Source organism: Pristiophorus japonicus, chromosome 8 (assembly GCF_044704955.1).
Source record: "Pristiophorus japonicus isolate sPriJap1 chromosome 8, sPriJap1.hap1, whole genome shotgun sequence".
Classification (NCBI taxonomy): domain Eukaryota; kingdom Metazoa; phylum Chordata; class Chondrichthyes; family Pristiophoridae; genus Pristiophorus; species Pristiophorus japonicus.
In genome coordinates, this window is record NC_091984.1 from 157,822,970 (window position 1) to 157,830,469 (window position 7,500).

The window sequence follows — 7,500 nt, forward strand, 5'->3', positions numbered from 1 at the left end:
AGAGACAGTTTACTACAAGTCGCGCTAGAAAGAAAGCGGACCTCTGAGAGTAGATTCCTAACGGTACTAGTCCTACCCAGGAATGGCCATGAAAACAAGTAAACTCGAGTGGGGACCAGAAGGGTCGCTTACCCGCCACCTGGCGGAAAAACAAAAGAAACTAATCGAAAAAATTATTAAAGCAGGGTGGAATCCTCAGGAACTAGTTATGTGAGGAATTATTTAGATAAAACTACGAATTCCCTGAAAGGTCATGGATCCAAAAATAGAGCCGGCCAAAACAAGAAGAGAGACTGTTGTAAATGTCTGATCGTTGAGTGAGAAGTGTGATTTTTGACTGCAGAATGAATTTTTTTATGTTTTCATGTTCCGAAAGCCTGGTTGGAAGAGGAATGCAAGTGTCTGTTTATTTTAGAAATAGAGTGAAAGTCTTTTTTTAACCCTTTGTAATGTTGTCCTGTATGTGGGAAGTTTTAAGACATTTAAGTTAGAAACGCAGGTGTGGATTTATTCGGATGATAAGTTACGGAGCTAGGAAAATAAACAAATAAAGAATAGGTTTGTTGAGCAAAATATTTATTTGACATGCTCACTTACTTGCCGAAAGAAAACATGCAATGATTGATTGGGTTGAAAGACATAAATTTAGTCTCGGAATGAGATAAAGAATGCTTTAAAAAAAAAGAGCTTTTAAAAAAAAAAGTTTTAAATAAAGATTGAAATTACAAAGTTTGAATTGGGATTTTGAGATATTCAGAGAAGGCACAGGAAATACTGAGGTGGATTTAAAAAAAAAGAAAAAGATTAAATTAAATCTGATTAGGTCAAACTCCTGGGCAAGTGGCGAGCTATCTGCGAAGGTGTAAAAGGAACTTTTGGAAAATGTTAAAAACAGCAAGCTTTAGTAACGACTTTGAAACTGGAGCATTTTGAGATAACGAAAGGCAGCACTCAAACTCTCAAAGCTGGACTCCATTCCAGTTATGGAGAAAAAGAAAAAGATAAAGACGCCACTTTGAAAGTAAACAAATGATTTTAAATTAACAACTTTATGGAGTTACGAACCCTCCGTGTAAAATACAAAACCTAATTTGAAGAAAGGAAAAAAAGATGTAACGGACTAAATGGAAAAAGACATAACTTACTAAATACTAGTTGATGTTTGCTGTGAAAAAGATATTGGTTTAATTAGAAGAGAAAAAAAAAATTGGAATAAGTAAAAAACACTCTACATGGATTCGAATTTTCAATTATGAAAAAGTTTCAATGCAGTTTGAAAAGATTTCCAAAATGGACAGTGTTTATCAAAAATGTCCCGAACAGTCTAAACAAGCAGGAGGGTTTTGAAGATAACGAGGAGAAAGAGAGAAATAAAAAAAAAACAGAATTTAATTTCAGTAAACAAAATTGCTATTGTATGTGTGGTCTTGTTTTAAAACAATTAAAAAAAAAAAATTCTTTGGCAAGTACTTGAATTAGAAGTTAAGAAAACATTGGAGTTTACTCGAATGATTTATGCTGTTTTTAACGGATTCCTAATTTCGAAGCCAGTTTTGAAGGCACAAAGACTTTTTTTTCAGATGATTACGTGAAGTCACGTAATGACATCAGGTCTTCTTACAAACCTGGAAAGGAGTTAACCCTTTCCATTGACAGCCGTTTTATACTGAACATTATTAATTGGATTTCTTAATAGGAAAAAAAAAAGACTCACCTGACAGAGGAAACAAAAATAAAAACAGAACTAGCTTATGTAATAATACTTGCCTGATACAATAAAGAAATAGATATTCAATAAAACAAATTGAAGAGTTAAAAGCTAAGATAAACAGGCTGGAAGAGATAACGGGACTAGACGGATAGTGCAGTGCGCAGCCATAGCACCATCACCTCTGGCAATAGAGCCAATGTACCTCACGGTGGGTAGGTGTAGTCCACAAACCCAACCTAACGGTAAAGCAGACAGCGATGTTTGGAGGAATAGCTTTGGCCTTGGTCATAGCAGTTTGGGTAATATTTAAGTGGGTAAAGACATGGGCGCACGCCCTACAGATTCAGCTCGAAATGGTTCGATTATAACCTTGTGCTTCTGATTTTGCAGGGTGACAGGGACACTCGTCGAGCAAAAAACGTAACCCCTGGTGACGACCAGGCCGTCTGTTTAAAATTACAGATAATACTTACCGGAATGGGAATACGAAAGGCGCTACTCGTAATATGGATAGCCCTGCGACATGCACGTACCCTGGGCAACACCGACGGACAGCAGAGCACGCTGGAAATAATCAACTACCTGAACTATGGAGTCTTGTTTAATTTAACGGACGGAATGTGCATCCCAGCAGCCAAGGACTGGAGCAAGGACAGGACTTATTTTAATGCATGGTTACAAGTGAATCCTAATAAGAATCCTAATAAGAATAAGAGTATGTGTACAGTGCTCCACGGGTATAAGGAGCAGATGCATTAAACGGAGGGATGTCAAAGGGCCTGATGAATGTACTTTCGGCATAATTTGCGCGCCTCCGGGACAATCCCAGCAATCAGTCATCCGCAAGAAGGGAATGGGGCTGTGTGGGTATTACGAGGAGGTGGGGGCGGCTGCAATATCATTGTATGTATGTTTCTCACCCCCTCCGACACCGTGCCCCATAAGAATCACTACATTGCCCGAGGAACTGCCTTGTCCCATAACTACGAAGGGACCAGAGAACGGGATTGTAATGTACAACGAGGGGGAACTGTTGTATGATGTATTAAGTAAAGTTGTAATGCAGCAGGCTGCCGATGCAATGGGTGCCAGTAGATTCCGGGGACAGGGGTTAGCCCCCAGGATGAAGAAGGAAATAGTTAATGATGTTGCTACCGTTTTCAATACAGGGACCTCCGTAGTGAACTCGATAGACATACAAGGATTAAATGAGAGGGTGGAACAGCTTAGAGGGGTGATGAAGGGGTTATTGGAGAGGGTGGAGCAAAACCAGGAAGACCAAGCCAACCTAGGAAAGGAGGGTGCCAAAATCCAGCTGGATGGCATCTCAGTCCTGGAAGCTCACGCCAGAACCATCAATCACCTCATTGATAGAGAACAGGAAGATACAGGGAAAGCAAAGACAGGGGCAACTCTGTCACGCTTATGGTCTGTGGATGGTGGGACAGATCCGCCACAATCTCGACCAGATCCAACGCGGGGAAGTACCCGATTGGATAGACAGTTCACATTTAGCTCAGTTGGCTAACCAAAGGGGGACACTTGTACTCTGAAGGGACTGACCAGAGTATACCCAGCAATTCCAGATTGCCAGATGGGTAGGACTACCGGGATAGGGATAGTCCTGATGATCCCTATAGCCAAGCCGGACTCAGGGCCGTTCCCCCTATACCAACGAGAGAATATCGGAATAATCCGGGAAAATGTCTCCATACGCTACTACCTGACCACCACCTCTGCCATTCGTCGAAACAACATACTTACCGGGATTTCCCTAGCAGATTGCAAGCAAAAGGGGGAGATCACAGTATGTCCTCACCCGGTGGGCCGAGGTGAGCTAGACGAGTGCGGATTTAACCGAACCGACAGGTGTGTACTAGAAATAGTGCCCGCACACAAGCACTTCGCGAGGGCAGGCTACGGAGGGAGGGGAAGATACTGCGTCTCTACCACAGAGCGTTCATACCGGTATAATGACCTGCAGTGCCCTATACCGCAGCCAAACTTTTGCTTTACACCACTACGACCTGTCGCGATCGGGCAAGCGCATATCACCCAGGTTAGGCGCCGGAAGTCCGAAGTTATCGAGGTAACCGATCAGCTCCATGATCATTTACAGGATTATGACGAGCCAGAGCAGGTCCCTATCCCACATCTAACCGAAGTATTACGAGAGTTGAGGCTCAGAGTGGGTCAATCTGTAAAGCTCTACCACCAACTGCAAACTAAAATCAAAGTACTGGAAGAAGATACCGAGGTAGACTTACAAAGTCAGAGTTGGTGGAGAAAGGTCTGGGACTGGGGAATAAATGTGAACATCCACCCATGGATTCGAATAATTTCACATATACTGGTCGGGATACAATTGATCTTAGCAATAACATGGGGCGTAATGGCCTGCCAGGCATGCAGACACCACGCACAGCGAAGACGGACAAATCACCGTTCCCTGGATACTAAACAAGCCTGTTTTATAAGGGGGCAGGAGGATTTGGCTTTTGTCAATTCGATTTAAGCAACCGGGACTCCTGAAACCGCGTGACTGGCCAGCACGTTGAGGCAGGGAGTACCGGGCCGTGCACAAAATCTAATAAAGGTCGAATGGTCGGTTAAAAGGGGACTAGGACTAGTCCCTTTACCGAAAGGGGGAGTTGTTGTAGGAGGTAGGCACCTTTAGATTATACCAGAATACTAGGCATTAGGCACCTGCTAGATATATCAAAACTCACATAAGCTTAAAATGGACACACACATAAAATGGCTGCCCAGGCATGATGGGAAATCAGGTAGTCAAGCTGTGAACTGTTGAACGTTCAATGACCAAGCAATAACCCTGTGAGGCCCACTGTAGGAATGCCTGGGATGCGGGAAGACAGAGATAAGAAGGAAACCATCTCCTGTGAACAAGGTCATAAACCAATTAATTCCCCAGGAAGAAAGATAAGAGGGAAACCATCTCCTGTAAACAAGGTTATAAACCAATTATTTCTCCCAGATGAAAGAACTAGGGAGAGAACCTATAAAGTCATCGATCAGCCCAAGCTGACAATAACCGAACATATGGTTCCCTGGATACTAGGGGAATTCTATTGGGTTAAAAGAACCTATATGTAATCTATAATCGTTGTGATTGGCTTGTGTCCAGCCGTGATGGGCTGTGTAGCTGTAGTAAACTGTTTTGTAACTGTTGTGAAACATATAAAGGTGCATGTAACCCTTTGTTCTGTGGAGAGAAACCTGGATATGGTCCTGAGTGTTTCCTCCCCGCTGAGCGTAATAAAAGCTGCATCAGCATTGGAACCGACTCTGAGTGTTGAGTGATTCTTCTAAGAAAACACTAACGCTAACAGAGAGTATGTGTGTGATTGTGTGAGTGCGTGTGTGTGTGTGTGAGTAATTGTGGTGAGTGTGTTTGTGTTTGAGTGTGAGAGTGTGTGTGAGTGTGAGTGTGAGAGTGTGTGTGCGTGTGTGTGTAGGTGTGAGACCATGTGTGTGTGTGTGAGTGTGAAAGTGAGAGTGTGTGTGTGTGTGTGAATGAGAGTGTGTGTGTGAATGTAAGAGTGTTTGTGTGTGTGAGTGTGAGAGTGTGTGTGTGTGTATCTGAGTGTGTGAGTGTATATGTGAATGTGAGAGTGTGTGTGTGAGTGTGAGAGTGTGTGTGTGTGAGTATGTGTGTGTGAGAGAGCATGTATGAGTCTCTATGTGAATGTGTGTGAGTGTGTGTATGAGTGATTGTATGTGTGTGTGAGTGTGGGTGTGAGTGTGCGAATGTGTGTGTTTGAGTGTGAGTGTGCGAATGTGTGTGTCTGAGTGTGTGTATGAGTGATTGTATGTGTGAGTGAGTGTGGGTGAGAGTGTGGGTGTGAGTGTGTGTGTGTGTGAGTGTGAGAGTGTGTGTGTGTGTGAGTGTGAAACTGTGTGTGTGTGTGTGTGAGAGTGTGTGTGTGTGTGAGTGTGAGATTGTGTGTGAGTGTGAGAGTGTGTGTGTGCATGTGTGTGAATGAGAGTGTGTGTGTGAGTGTGAGTGTGTTTGTGTGTGTGAGTGTGAGAGTGTGTGTGTGTATCTGAGTGTGTGTGTGTATATGTGAATGTGAGAGTGTGTGTGTGAGTGTGAGAGTATGTGTGTGAGTGTGTGAGTGTGTCTGTGTGTGTGTGTGAGTGTGTGTGAGTGTGTGTGCCCGTGAGTGTGAGAGTGTGTGTGAGTGTGAGAGTGTGTGGGTATGTGTATGTGTGTGAGTGTGTGTGTTTGTGCGTGTGAGTGTGTTTGTAGAGAGTTTGTGTGAGTCTGTGTGTGAATGTGTGTGTGTGTGTGTGAGTGAGTGTATGTGTGTGTGAGTGTGTGTGAGAGTGTGGGTGTGAGTGCGCGAATGTGTGTGTTTGAGTGTGAGTGGGCGAATGTGTGTGTGTGAGTGTGAATGTGCGAATGTGTGTGTGTGAGTGTGAGAGTGCGTGTATCTGTGTGAGTGTGTGTGTGAGTGTGAGAGTGTGTGTTTTTGTGAGTGTGTGTGAGAGAGAGTGTGAGTGTCATTGTATGTGTGAGTGTGTGGGTGAGTGTGTGTGAGTGTGAGTATGTGTGTGTGTGTGTTTGTGTGTGTGAGTGTGAGAGTATGTATGTGTGTGTGTGAGTGTGAGAGTGAGTGTGTGTGTGTGAGAGAGTTTGAGAGTGTGTGTGAGTGTGAGAGTGTGCGCGTTTGTGTGTGTGTGAGTGTGTGTTTGTGTGTGAGAGTGTGTCTGTGTGAGTGTGTGTGTGAGTGTGAGTGTGTGAGTGAGTGTGAGAGTGTGTGAGTGTGAGAGAGGGTGTGTGTGTGAGTGTGAGAGTGTGTGTGAGTGTGAGAGAGGTTGTGTGTGTGTGTGTGAGTATGAGAGTGTGTGTGTGTGAGTGTGAGAGTGTGTGTGTTAGTGTGTGTGTGTGAGTGTGAGAGTGTGTGTGTGTGTGAGTGTGAGAGTGTGTGTGTGAGTGTGAGAGTGTTTGTGTGTGTGAGTGTGAGAGTGTGTGTGTGTGTGTATCTGTGTGTGTGTATGCGTGAATGTGAGAGTGTGTGTGAGTGTGAGAGTATGTGTGTGATTGTGTGAGTGTGTGTGTGAGTGTAAGAGATAGTGTGTGTGTGTGTGAGAGTGTGTGTGTGCGCGCATGCATGTGAGTGTGTGTGTAGAGAGTTTGTGTGAGTCTGTATGTGAATGTGTGTGTGTGAGTGTATGTATGAGTGATTGTATGTGTGTGTGAGTGTGTGTGAGAGTGTGGGTGTGAGAGTGTTTGTGTGTGTGAGTGTGAGAGTGTGTGTGTGTGTATCTGAGTGTGTGTGTGTATATGTGAACGTGAGAGTGTGTGTGTGAGTGTGAGAGTATGTGTGTGAGTGTGTGAGTGTGTCTGTGTGTGTGTGTGTGAGTGTGTGTGAGTGTGAGAGTGTGAGTGTGAGAGTGTGTGTGTGAGAGTGTGTGTGTGAGTGTGAGAGTGTGTAAGTGTGTGTGAGTGTGTGTGTGTGTGAGTGTGAGAGTGTGTGAGTATGTGTGTGTGAGAGAGCATGTATGAGTCTCTATGTGAATGCGTGTGTGTGAGTGAGTGTATGTGTGTGAGAGAGTGTGTGTGTGAGTGTAAGAGATAGTATGTGTGTGCGCGTGCAAGTGAGTGTGTGTGTAGAGAGTTTGTGTGAGTCTGTGTGTGAGTGTGAGAGTGTGTGTGTGTGTGAGTATGTGTGTGTGAGAGAGCATGTATGAGTCTCTATGTGAATGTGTGTGAGAGTGTGTATGAGTGATTGTATGTGTGTGTGAGAGTGTGGTGTGAGTGTGCG